Source organism: Protopterus annectens, chromosome 11.part0 (assembly GCF_019279795.1).
Source record: "Protopterus annectens isolate FY-2018-M chromosome 11.part0, PAN1.0, whole genome shotgun sequence".
Taxonomy (NCBI): Eukaryota; Metazoa; Chordata; order Ceratodontiformes; family Protopteridae; genus Protopterus; species Protopterus annectens.
Window position 1 is genome coordinate 1,407,798,741 of NC_056745.1, and position 15,000 is coordinate 1,407,813,740.

The window sequence follows — 15,000 nt, forward strand, 5'->3', positions numbered from 1 at the left end:
CCCACCCCACCCTAACTCCACAATCCCTGGGGTCGATTACATTAGGCATCATTCACCACCCCAAACTCCACATACACAACAACCATCCCTGCTCTGGTGAACTGCTTATGATTTAAATGTTATAACACAAGAGATGCCTCTGTTTTGTGCACGTCAGTTCCTTTGGAACCCTTCTGTGTCACAAAGGGCATTCAGATGTATATATATATATATATATATATATATATATATATATATATATATATATATATATATATATATATATATATATATATATATATATATATATATATATATATATATATATATATATATATATATATATATATATATATATATATATATATATGTATATATATATATATATATATATATATATATATATATATATATATATATATATATATATATATATATTTATGGCTATGGCTGTGTCTGTGTATATGCATATATATATATATATATATATATATATATATATATATATGTATATATATATATATATATGTGTGTGTGTATATATATATCCTATATATATATATATATATATATATATATATATATATATATATATATATATATATATGTGATTATGACAGTTGTACAGATGTAGACTTGTCTTTGTTGTTTCACAGAGTACAGTACATTCAGGGGTACTGCACATATGTACACAAAGTGACTGTCCCATTTGTTTTCAGTACTGTGGGAAACCTGTAGTAGGATGTGCATTATAGACTCCATGCTACATGCATGCAATCCAGATGGCTTAGTGGTACGTCCGGTGACCTCAGTGTGCATGGTCCAGGGTTCCAGACCTGCAAGTCCTGTTGATACTGTCAATAAGGACTGCATAAAACACTTTTGAACAGGTGCAAATGTGTTTTTGTGACAGTAAGCATTTGGATTGCCCTTCTTTGACAATCCTGCTGATGTCACCCACCTACGAATACACCTCTGAGACTGCTGTAACCCAGTAATCTCCATGGCGTGTGCTGTAACTGCATAATGCTGTAGTGTGTTAAACTAGTTTGGTAGGTATTCTAATCCTAGCCAGGGCAACTGTGTGTGTCTCTCTGCCTGTCTGTATGCTTTTGGAATATGCACACTCTTTACAATTCATATGACAACCTTTGGCAATCCTGCTGATGTCAGCCACCTAGGAATACACCTCTAGGAATGCAGTAACCCAGTATTCTCCGTAGCAAATGCTGTAACTGCATATTGCTGTAGTGTGATAAACTCATTAGGTAGGGGTTCCATTCCAAGATAGGCTGACTGTGTCTGTGTGTCTCTATCTGCCTGAAACAAGAACACTGCTTTTTAGAGTATGCACACTCTTTGCAATTCACATAACCACCTTTGGCAATCCTGCTGATGTCATGCACCTTGGAATACACCTCTAGGACTGGTGTAACACAGTATTCTCTGTAATGCGTGCTGTAACTGCGTATTGCTCTAGTGTGATAAACTAGCTAGGTAAGGGTTCTATTCCAGAAAAGACTAACTGTGTGTGTCTGTCTGCCTGAGAACGTTATAATGCCTTTTAGAGTATGCCCACTCTGTACAATTCACATGACCACCTTTGGCAGTCCTGCTGATATCACCCACCTAGACACACACCACTGGAACTGCTGTAACACAGTAATCTCCATAGAGTGTGCTGTAACTGCATAATGCTGTAGTGTGATACACTCAGTAGGTAGGGATTCTAGTCCAAGACATGACAGGTGTGTGTGTGTGTGTATTTGACGGTCAGAGCCTGTGTGGAGGTGGTTGTGAATGTCTAACCACTGGACATGTTGGGGAGTGGATTTTGTAGTTTTCCTATATGGTGTCCTTCTTATATGTCTCAATGTCCACCTCACGAGGAGTTCAAATGTCAGTCAGCCAAGGGACTGTGTTGGCAAGCCATACCACTACATCTGGCAAAAGACCTGGTGAACAAAGTATGTAACCCTACTATTACCTGGAATACATCCTGAACCCATGTGTCATACACAAACACACTTGCCTAGAATATTCCGCTATGTTGCTAGTATCCTGCACATTGATGTCAGATAGTAGGCATGGTGTGATTGCAGTGGGCTGCAGAGGGCATGCCACCCTGTACAGCAGTACAATAGGCACACAATTGTGGACAGTGTGCCTTCACTATGTTCCCCACTGGATGCCTGCAACATATGTGGTGCCATCAAATGTGATCCACAGAGGCCATACAATGCCTTACACATGTGCTCTGTATGGACTGATGCCACTGACACCAGGGAATACCTCTATCATGCTATCAATGCAGGTGCAGGGCCAACCTGCTGATTATAAGCAGGTCCTGCCACACCAGGCCAGTATTGGCATATCAGAGGATAACAGTCTGTGTACACAACATGTGCCAGGCAAACCAGGTACACCTGTACATGTCCCTGTAAATTATTGTGGGACGTGCACATCCCAGGCAATGTCCATGTCAAGGACTATCAAACACAGACATGGCATGCATTGCAAAGCAATTACAATACACAATGGTAACCAGGAGACAGGACAGTTCATGCGATACCCATCTGTGTGGGACATTGCAGACACTACATCCCTGAACCACACTGTGCACCATTGTTGGGTGGTGTGATGGCAAAGATTACCCCTTACCCAGAATTGTAAAGCCATCTTGCACAGCCAACCACTAAACATCCATGAAGCAACGCACACATGCATGTCAGTACTGGCACCTTGTGTCTTCATGTGGGGTATGATGCTCCCAACCACAGTCACACCCAGTATAACTCCCATTGGCATACTGACTGATGTCAGACATGTTCACATTCCCTAGGCCATAGAACCTCAGGATATCCCTTGTGGTGCATGTAGTACCTATGCATTACTGCAGTGTGGCAAACTAAGTAATTAGGAAGTGTATTTGTGAGCCTGGCAAAGTGTGGCAATATGTCTGAGTCACTTAGAAAGTGTGGTTGTGTTGACAATGACATCTGTTCACGTGGACAGTTATGTGTGCTACACCTAATGTATGTCTACTATATCTCTGTTGCAGATGTCACTCATCAGCACACATATGTGTTCATACAGCACACCAACATGTCAGCTATGTGGCACATGGAGTAACTGTATGAACTTGTAATAGTAATGGCTAGTCAGTCAGGGGTTTGAACCCCTGTACTAGTATATGTGTGACAGACGATTCTTAGGTTTTAGTTTCCAAGCCCTTCTCTGATGTACTTAGCCTCTGTCTGTCCCTCCCACACACTCTCTGGTGGATGTGGAGTTCTACACCTGCTCAGCAGCAGCTTGTGTTTTGTAAGTGATGGTCATGATCAGGTGATGGCCTCTGAACCTATTGCAGTCCTCCTCTAGCTGATTGCATGTGGAACAGCTGTGGTGATGTTCCCATAGCCAGTCGCATGGAAACACAGTACAATATCTAGGAACAGCATATTGGTGTTTGCTCATGACAGTCGCTGTGAGTGGAACCTCAATCTGGTGTTTGGTGAACAGCATCACAGATGATATCTGGGTATTCCTCAAACAGCATACACAGTGAAAATTAGCCTAGAGACAGGAGGGTGATGTGCGAGACATGACTACAGCGTGCAAGTGTAGCTATGCTTCATTGAGACTACTGCCAATTTAACAGGTTGTGTGTGGTAATGGCTATTCTGCATGTTTTATAACTGACAAGACAGTGCTCTGTTTGTGAGGAAACCCCCTTCTGTAGGGCCATCTGTGGACTGGTCAGTGTGTGGAACCACTTGTTTCTTATGTTACACATTGAACACAGATCTGTGAACTGCAGAAGCATAGTGTGAGGATTGCAGTCAGTACATGGTGATAGGGATGAGAGCTACCACCATTGCAACCCTAATTGGACATATGTCACATGAAACAGTGGTATGATGGTCACTGTCTGAGGTTCTCACAGTGACATGCCAATAATGGGCCACTGTTCATAGCTGCAGTCACATCTTCTACGCTTTTTACAGATGTCATGCAGTATATATGCATGTGTTGTGCACCCCCTGCACATGTATGCCATCTGTTGTGTTGGGTTGATGGTCATATCTATGCATGCTGTTATAAGTAATCCTGAATGCTGTTAACTATTACTAAGCCATAGGCTGTATGGGATTGGATGTCCCGGCGGAACCTCCTGTCCCACTTCATCTGGCCATGGCACCAGGCACTGGCACATCTGGGGCCCAGCCTTGGACCTCCACCTCTGTTGACTATACACCACCTTCTAGTGGAACCGCCACTGAGGATGGTGCTTGTCCCCCCTGGAAGCAGGTCCAGACAGGAACTTGTCAGCCATCATACAGTCCTGGATATGGTGCATAGGGGGCTCAATAAGGGGTTTTGAGCCCAGATAAGCAAGCCCGAGGGCAGAGTGTCACATTTAGAGGGGGGGCCTGCCCCTCCTAGGCAGCCACCTTTGCAGCTGTTTTGGTGCAGTGGTGGCTGCCCATGGGTGGGGACCTCCATCCCACTGTTTCCATCTGGGGGCTTATGGGCTTGTGACTGCCAAACACCCCTCCCTGTCCAAGATGTATCCCCCCACATGTGTCATATACTGACCCTGTATGCTGTCTTGTCTGTCTTGTCTGTCATCCTACCCAACCGATCCTCCACGAGCATACCTACTCTCCTTTCCTGACATCCCACTCTCACCTTACAGAAACAGAAGGGCAATCTGTTCCTAGAACAACATTTACCCCATACATAGCTGTCCATATCACACATGTGTCCAATGGGCACATGTAACCTGTTTAATTTGCATCACAACATACTACTGTTGTCCTCACCCTTCTCTCTCTCAGGCACATGATCCTGGTATGCACATGACGTCTAAAGGTTCCAGGTACATGTGATGCAGACGATCTATTGTACACACAACACTACCGGTCCCTCTATGGTTACCCCATTTACCTTTTTCATGATGATTATGTCGCACACAGCACCTTGCAAGAGTACTATTCTGACATAATGATTGGACAGGGGCTGTTTTGTTAATGTAAAGAATATATTTGGCCAATGTACAAATGTTTGCGTGTATTATGACAAATGTCTATCTGAGGGAGTCTTGATATTACATAGGACAACACCACTACATAATACAGGTGTTGCTGGTGTTTCCCTTTTCATTCCTTTTTAGTGCTTTGTTGTCACATGGGATGTTTTGATATGTCTATATATATGTATGTCTCTATATCTGGACAGAAACACACACACATACATCTACATGATGGAATACATTTCCTATACTGTTGAATGACTGTGCTGGATGATATGTTTGTGATAACATCCAATGTCTATATATATGCCATAGCTTAGTGGTAAATCACATTGGCTGTGGTGTGTAGGGTCCTGGTTTCGAGCCTTGCAGAGGTCATTTATTTTATTGCTGGGCAGAACAAGGGCCATTGGATACAGAGTGATTAAGGCACTTTTAAGCAACTGTGAGTGGGTGTGCGTGGGTTTTGTGCGACAGTAAGCAGTGGTTACTTTTGGTCACAGTTCCTTGCACACAGTTACCTACTTGGTTGCTTAACCTGTGTAGGCAATGCTTACCCTGCACAAACAGGTTGAAACCCACTCACTGCTGCTTAAAAGTGCTTACTCTCACTTACCCCATGCTAATTTCTTTAAAAGAAAAGCAAAAAAGGGTTGACAGGACAGTGGTAAAAAAGGGGCACAAAGAGGGAAAGACAGTAGGGAAAATAGCCAGGGATGTGCAGGAAGTGTGTAGGGAAGGTCCATAGCTGTCCATTTCTTCCACAGCAACAGCTGTGCATATGCAATAAATTTGGTGGGACATTTGGACAGCGACAACCCTGAGAGAGGAGTGAGGACAACAATAGTATGTTGTGATGCCAATTAGAAACGTTTACATGTGTGCATAATGGACAGCTGTGTATGGGGCGTGCTTTTTTTGTGGGAACAGATTGCCCTTTTTTACTTTTATGTTTTGGTGAGAGTGGGATGTTGGGGAAGGAGAGTAGGTATGATTAAGGAGGATAGGCTGGGTAGGATGACAGACAAGACAAACCAGATGAGTACAGGGGTGGTATATGACACATGTGGGGGGAAACACATTGGATGGGGAGGGATGTTTGAAAGTTGCAAGCCCATGAGCCCAACAATGGATACAGTGGATAAAAAAACAGGCAACACCGATGGCAATACTAAGAGTCAGTCCACTGAAAAAAACTTTATTGTGTTAGCGCTTTCATGCACAATACTGTGTGCATTTCTTCAGACACATATTCTTGTAAAAAGCCATATTTTATAAACTAACCAATTAAAACAAATTAATATCAATTAATTTCAATTAAGCTATAGGCTTACCATTTAAAAAGACAGCTACTATGTTTGAAACATACTTAAAATACAACTACTAAATAACAGACCTAGAAAATCATATGTTATAATATCACAATACCAATATGAAACCTATTATTCAAAATTAGAATTATACATATATACCCTAAACTTATATAGTTAAATAACATGTAACATAAACTATACCCAAATATTTTATATCAAACATATATTAAAAAGATTTTTTTGAATAAAACCTAACGGTCCAATGCTTTAAGTTTAAGTAAATATTTGATGGAACAAGCATCATTAATGCCCAGGTAAATGTGGGCATTGGTTTTTAACTGCCACATTAACTTCTGCTTCTCTAATTTTAAGTGCCAAGGTCCACCTCTAGGGTTTCTTGGCACTGACTGAGCAACTACAAATTTAAAATAATGTGTGTTATTTTCTGATATATGTTTGGCCAGAGCATTTGTATTTGCGCTCTTAGAAATGGCATAAGTATGCTCATAAATCCTTTGTTTCAACTGACACTCAGTTTTGCCGAAATAAAATGCAGGACATTTCTGGCACAAAGCTACATAAACCACCCCTTGACTCTCACATTTACATTTATCGTGAATAGCATATGTTATGCCATTGACAATAAAAAAATGCTCAGTAAGGATGTACCTACAATAGTGGCATCTGCCATATTTATACATACCTTTGTGATATTTAAACTGTTTTAGTGGTACTTCAAATAATGATTTCAAATTGGTACCCTTTTTGAACACAATTGTAGGTCTATCACCCAGAACCTTACTGAGGGACTGTTGTTGTAAAATAATGTTCCAATTATAATTTAAAATGTCTTTAAAACATGCCGACATATCATTAAATTGAGTTATAAAACTAGTAACATAACTGTTATCTTTAATATTGACCAAGTTAGGCTGTACATTATTGCTAGAATAAGACATCCCATGATTAATTAATAAAGGGCCTAAAGCACCGCTAGATCTCTTATCCATGACTTCCCTCCTTATACTTTGAAACAGCTTCAGTGGGTATCCACGATTTAAAAACATAGTTTTTAAATTATTACATTCTTGTACAAAATCAACTTCATCCGAGCACATCCTAGATGCCCTGACTAACTGACCCTTAATAATACCTCTTTTTTGGAAAAAAGGATGATTACTGGAGAAATGCAAAAAGGAATTGCTGTTAAAAGGTTTCCTATAAATCAGGAATCTAAACCTGAAATTTAGCACATCCTTGTACAATTGAATATCTAAGAAATTGATGTTATCATCATCATATTGAAATGCAAATTTCAAAAATGAAGTAAAAGTAGACATGGTATTCACTAGAGTCTGCGCTTCCTGTTTAGACCCTTTTAAGATGATGAATATATCATCTTGGTAACGAGTATACCAAATCGCCATATTGTTGAAAAGAGGATGAGGGAACAAAAAAGTATGCTCCCAATATGCCATTACCGCATTGGCAAAGTTCCCTCCACAAGGGGAGCCCATAGCCACGCCTGATGTCAGCAAAAAATGCTCACCCTTAAACATGAAATAGTTATTTTTTAACACCACGTCTAACAAAGAAACGATTAGGTCAATATCTGTTCCAGGAAGATATTTAATGTGTAAAAATTCCCTAACCCATTCCATGCCCAAATCTTGGGGGATAACGGTATACAGATCTTTGATATCAACCGTTAAAAATCCATAACAAGCATCAAACGGAATACAATTTAGATGATTTAACACATGCCATGAATCACGGCATATTTGAGGCTCAGTTTTCAAAACCTCCTTTAACTTGCCATCTATCCATTTGGCACATGCATAAGTTATGGATTTATGCCCATCAATTATGGGCCTAAATGGAGGATTCACCATGCTCTTATGTAATTTCGGAACTCCGAAAATAACCGGAGTGAGAGGTGCTGGCATAGTTAAATAATGATACAATTCTAAAGAAATGCTGCCTTCTATAAACAAATCACTTAGATGATTCTTTATACGTTGATATGCTTGGTTTAACTCATTCAATGAAACTTTACTATAGTTCAAAGTTGAAAGCATACTATACATCCTATCAGTATATTCACTTTCTGTCATAAAAATAGCCCCCCACGCTTATCCGGCTGCATCACACGAATCTTATGAACTTTAATATGTTCAATGAATTGCATCTCATCCAGAGTAAAATTACTAGCAGTTCTAGACATATTACGAAAATAATCAACAGTAGCAACCCTGAAGTGAATCAAAGACATATGCTCAAACAATGCTAACGTGTTGTCCAGGGGAGGATTAAAAATGCTTGCAACTCTTTCATCAGTAAGCGTACCGTTAATCTGGCCAAACATTGCCTTTAAATTTAACTTACATGTATACACCATGAGATCACATAATGTACGAGCCAGGTTTGGCTTGGAATGTGGAACAAAGTTAAAGCCTTTAGCTAGAAACTCAACTTGTTCTTGTAAAATCGACAACAAAGTATAATTATAAACATTAAAGTCATGATTTTTACTTTGTAAAATACAAAAATGTCTTGACTCCTCAGTAAGGATTTCCTCCTGTGTCAATTGTTCTTTTTCCGCTGTGGGCGTTGGTTCCAGCCTGTATTCGTCGAGGAGGTAGATGCTTTGTAATTGTTCTTGTAAAAACCCTGATGGTTATCCTGCCGGTTAGAATGCTGGTTATTTTGATTTTGTTTAGAAATACGTTCACTCCGACGTATTTCACCATTAGACGCAGTATTATTAGTAACCACAGGGTTAGTGATGTCATCAACTGAAGCATTATCATTAACACTCATAGCCATGGTAACTGGTAACATTCCTGTATTTTGAACAGGCTCAGCGTACCTTAAAGGTGGATCAGGGTACGCCCAATTCTGTTGGTATGCCGCTTGATCATGATTTATTTTACGTTTTTTAGTTTCAGTGATCTTTTCAATTAAATACTAGAGAAAATTCTCCTATAATCATATTCATATTTAATAAACTCAGAATCAGTAATAATGTCATTGTCCAAATGATCCAACTGTTGTTTCAATTCTACCATTTGTTTGTTATATTGGTCAATGAAAAGATCCAAGAAATCCAATCCTTGTTTATTAAAAAACTGAATCAATTGTAAATGAAAGTCCGAACCTTTGATTACGCCAGATGGAAACTTCCATTGGCGTAAGCCTTTAGGAACAATAGCTAGCCTGATGCATTCTTTGAAGTATAAAATTTCAATTTGCAATTTTTTATACTTCGCTAAACACTGATCAAACTGTTTTAACTTCAAAAAAATATTATTATCATTGTTGTTATCATGATTTGTACCAATACTTGAAACAGTGTTAGTATCAAGAACTTGAAAAATAGTTGGCGTGGTAATAAACTCGTTCAAATTCGGTAATCCATGCCTACGATTATTCGCAGCATTCATATTATTAGTGATATTATCACTGTTAATAGAAGTATTATCAGATAGGATACCTGCTTGATTGCCTGGCAAAGATGAAAATACTGGCTCACCGTTGTTTGGTGAATTTGGTGTAGAAGCCGGTAATGGAACAGATAAATTCCGGGGATTGATGAGAGAAGTGTTAAAAGTAACTCCAGGTCCAGGTCTCACAACGACTTCGCTGTCTTTGGTCTGGTCGGACATTCTCCTCGCCAGATCGTCAACGCGTTGTGTCAATTGCTGAATTAATAATATAAGATTTCCAATAGAGTCTTTCCCACGATTACTCATACTAGAACCGTTAGGACTAGATTCAAACAAGGACTGAGACTCCATGTTGCCAATACTAACTGCCATAAAAATTAAAACCCTAGAGGTGGACCTTGGCACTTAAAATTAGAGGAGCAGGAGTTAATGTGGCAGTTAAAAACCAATGCCCACATTTACCCGGGCATTAATGATGCTTGTTCCATCAAATGTTTACTTAAACTTAAAGCATTGGAGCGTTAGGTTTTATTCAAAAAAATCTTTTTAATATATGTTTGATATAAAATATTTGGGTATAGTTTATGTTACATGTTATTTAACTATATAAGTTTAGGGTATATATGTATAATTCTAATTTTGAATAATAGGTTTAATATTGGTATTGTGATATTATAACATATGATTTTCTAGGTCTGTTATTTAGTAGTTGTATTTTAAGTATGTTTCAAACATAGTAGCTGTCTTTTTAAATGGTAAGCCTATAGCTTAATTGAAATTAATTGATATTAATTTGTTTTAATTGGTTAGTTTATAAAATATGGCTTTTTACAAGAATATGTGTCTGAAGAAGTGCACACAGTATTGTGCATGAAAGCGCTAACACAATAAAGTTTTTTTCAGTGGACTGACTCCTGGTCTTGCCATCGGTGTCGTCTGTTTTTTATCCAGTTTGCTCGTGTTTTAATTTTAATGGATACAGTGGGACTGAGGGCCCCACCCATGTGCAGTCACCACTGCACCTTCACAACCCAGAAGGTGGCTGTGCTGAGGGCTGTCTAGGAGGGGCAGGCTTCCCTCTAGTGGTACCACTCGGCCCTCAAGCTGGCATAGGCAGTCTTGAATCTCCCTGTCGAGCTCCCTACGCACCACGGCCCAGACCGTACCATGGGTGACAGGTTAATGTCTGCTCCCACTCCCAGGGGGGAGCTGAGTCCCATCCACTGTGGCGGTTCCACCTGAAGGTGGTGCAGGTCCAACAGACGAGGAGGTCCCAGGCTGAGCCCCAGATGTACTGGTGTCGGTGCTATGGCCAGCTGAGGTGGGACAGGTGGGTCTACTGGGACTGGCCTTTCCATACGAGCTATGTTGTAGCATGTTTAAGGCAGATATGGGTTTAGTCAACAGCATTCACTATTAGTTATAACAGCATGCATAGGTATTCCCATTACCCAGGGCACCAGATATAAATTGTTGCAGAACAGGCAGAACACATGCATATATGGGTAAAAACAGTGACCATTACAACAACATGCAGGTTTTATTCATGGCAACAGGCCACCAATATGGAAGTATTTTAACATGGCACATGCATAGAAACAGATGTGAATATTTAAAAACCAATAGGACATATGTCCCAACAAAGGTTAGGAGTGTAAACACACCAAATGAGTTGTGTAAATCAGTTATTTTTGCACATATGGTAGGGGTGAGAGAGAGAGTTCAATTAACAACTAATAAATCCTTGTGATTTTCACAGCATTCATAGTCACTGCAGTGGTATGTCCCTTACATGTATTTATATACTACCCAATGGCATTATATAGTACAATGGTATGTTTGTAGATTAGTATGCATGGGACCTGTGTCTTACATACAGGCTTGACAAGATGCAGGTGTTAATGCAACATGTTTTGAGACTGCTCTCATACAATTTGGGTGAGATGCTGGGATGACAGGTATTTTTGCATGTGTATTCTCTGACTATGTACAAGTCTGACTATCAATTATATGTCATTAACAGCTGCCTGCATTTCTTGGATCTTCACACTAGTTTGGCAGGGGTACAGGGCAAAATTCAGGTGATTTGGGCCATTTATCAGGACATACTGGGCAGACTGGAACAGTTGAGGGGTATGAATATGCATACCACTCTCTATTTAAGCATTCTAGCACAATCTGTGCAGTTGTTAAGTGTAAATATGCATACAGCTTTCTCTCTGAACATTCTAACAGACTGTGTGCAGTTGTGTGGAATGATTATGCATACAACTTATTAGTGCTCCTGGGATCCAAAGCCCTGCTGTGTGTGACAAAACGTTACAGTTAAAATCACTGTACACTATGCTATCAGGCAATTATTGTGAGGCTTTGAAATGTATTTTGTCTAATATGACTAACCTGTTTGCACTTTTAACATTGTTATACAGCACTTCATACACATGTTATCTACATACCACAGTGTGGGTAACACTGCTTACTACAACAGTACTATTTAATAACTGCAACAGTACAGCAATATATGACTGCAGAGTAAGCAGAAGCAATGCAGGGGTTACACCTTTATTCACAGCATATTACACTATTCTGTATAGTGGTACGACACTTTCTGAGGCTCTTATCTTTATTTCTTATGACAGTACATGCAGGCTATTTACTAACCTGCCTTGCAACGCATCATTTGCAGCCTAGCATCATAGGCTTGCTGATTCGCAGCATGCTCATCTGCAGCTGTCAGAGAAGTACATTGATATTTAGCCAAACCTATCCATAGTATACACAAGCTAGGCTATTATTAACTACGTAGTGGAAGGAGTACTTACTCAGTTCTGGGGCATTCTGCATCTGCCTTGCTTCCTGGATCCACTGTTCCAAGACATCCCCTTCCACTGCTTCAGGTCTGCATGGTGGTGCCTGATCTGCTCACCAGTCCGGGGGATACCTGTGGCACTAGTGAGGTCACGGGCGAGACTGTCCCAGGCCTCCGTTTTGTACTGTGAGCCCTGGTACTGGCCCTGCAGTAGTCTCTTGTTATGGTGCTTTTACCAGGATCCATACCATGAATTTGGACTCCTGGATGCCCCAGCACTGTGCTCTAAAGCAAGTGCCTTCTCCCACTCCAGCCATTCTGCCTGCAGGGAGATGCTACAACCAGTTATGAGCCATATTCCCGCCTCTTTGGTTTAAGTAGGGCTGGATTTCCACACTTTTCCGAAATTGGCCAGTTTCTAAAAGGCTAAGCTATGGGTACACATGCTTACTTCAGGTTGGCACTTCTTAAGGAGGTGTACCTGTGGGCATAGTGTATTGGCTTCCCTACACATTGCTTACAATTACTTGGGCTATGCGGCAGTTAGCATTGCTTATTGGTTATCTAGCATTATATTTTACTTTTGCCAATGATGTCTTACTCATTACAGGCTATATATGTGTCTGGTATCCGTCATTCATGTGCACATACACTGTATGGGGTTCTGGGGACCTCTGAACCTTATTACAGTGACACCTCAACTCTATGTTTACTGCAGTACACCAATTCACATATTTATGGTCTGTGGCAGGTTATAGAACATTACACTGTACGTAGATTCAGTTCACATATTTGATTTGTTTCCCTGTTGTGATGATTAGTTTGCTGTTACCTCCTTTATATGTATTGCTATCATGGAGTAGTGGTTTACTACTATGACTGTGATGTACAGGATCCTGCATTCTAGCCTTGCAGAGGTTGTTTATTTTGTTGCTGGGCAGAACTCGAGCTGTTGGGTACAGAGTGATGAAGGCCCTTTAAAGCAGATGTGAACTGGTGTGCATGGGTTTGTGCAGAGATAAGCAATGCTAACCTCTGGTTACAGTTTCTTACACTCAGCCTCTACATTGCTTCACCAGTGTGATACTCGGATACCAGCAGCCAAACAGGCTTACACCCACTTGCTCCCGCACTTGTCAGTGCACTGCATTTGGTGTTTGTATCTGACACTCACTCCCCTGGGTGGGAGTGAGGACTATGATATTACCTTCTGATGCCTATCACATTGGATTACATGCCTGCAGTATCGGGAATGTCTGCCCATTAGGCATAAGCATGCCGTTCGATTGTATGGAATCCAAGGACTTTCCACAGTTTGATTCATACTATTGGTGTGTTCCTCTTACAATCTTCACCTGTCTGGCTAATACATGGGAACTACCAACATTAAATACAGACAAGTACTTGGGTTTTGGAACCCACATCCTTCAGCCAAGTCATGCTACTGCATACCTATTATTCTATCATCTTTCTAAGGTTATAAGTGGAATATATGCTTTCTGTCCCTATCAGACCTCTCAAACGGTTGGGAACAAATATCACCTAAATCAGGGACATGTCATGACAATATCAGGGACAATCAGGGACACAATTAAAATATTAGCGCTATTAACTTGGCACATTGACAGACTCAGAGCATATGAATTAATACATATTTTCAGAGGTAAATGAAGTTTATAACTGTTAATTGTTGTCATTATTTGTTACGTGTAATTCACCACCTTTCCTCCAAATGTCAGTGGTTTTAGGAGGGATTAAGAGGGACAGAGTTAGAATTTGAGTCAAACTCAGGGACATCCCTCGAAATCAGGGACAGTTGAGAGGTATGGTCCCTATTTGTTCCCCCAATGGTTTATGTCCAGTCCAGTGGAGTTGCTCTTAGGGGTTGAGAGGTATGGGTGTCAGCTATGCCCATTTCAGAATATTAGTTACATCCCCGGGGCAGTCCTAATATGACTGCACCAACCAACACTTGCATGCCTAGGCCCATAATTGCATACCCATAGTTTTCCCACCTGCCCCTCCTCTACAGCACTCATCTTTACTGTGTGTGCAAGTGGGGTATAAACACACCACTACACACTGCCCACTCTCCGCGTGTCGGGACACATGTACGTTGTGTCGACCCATGGGTTATCAGGCTTGCGCAACCATCTGCTCCATGTATGTATACGGCCTGGTTTAATGAATCATTACAGGGACTGACTCCGATTATCATTAATTTTTGGGGTGTCCCACAAGGGACATTAATGTCTTTGTTTCAAGATTAGACCTGGTATCCCACCTGTGGTCTGGGAAGCAGTGGTGTGTTTACTTTTATTGCGTGTCTGTATGTTTCACCAGTCTAGCTGGGGGGGGGGTTGATGCTTCATGTTTCATATTTCTTGCTTGGGACCCTCACTTCCATTGGCATAGCCT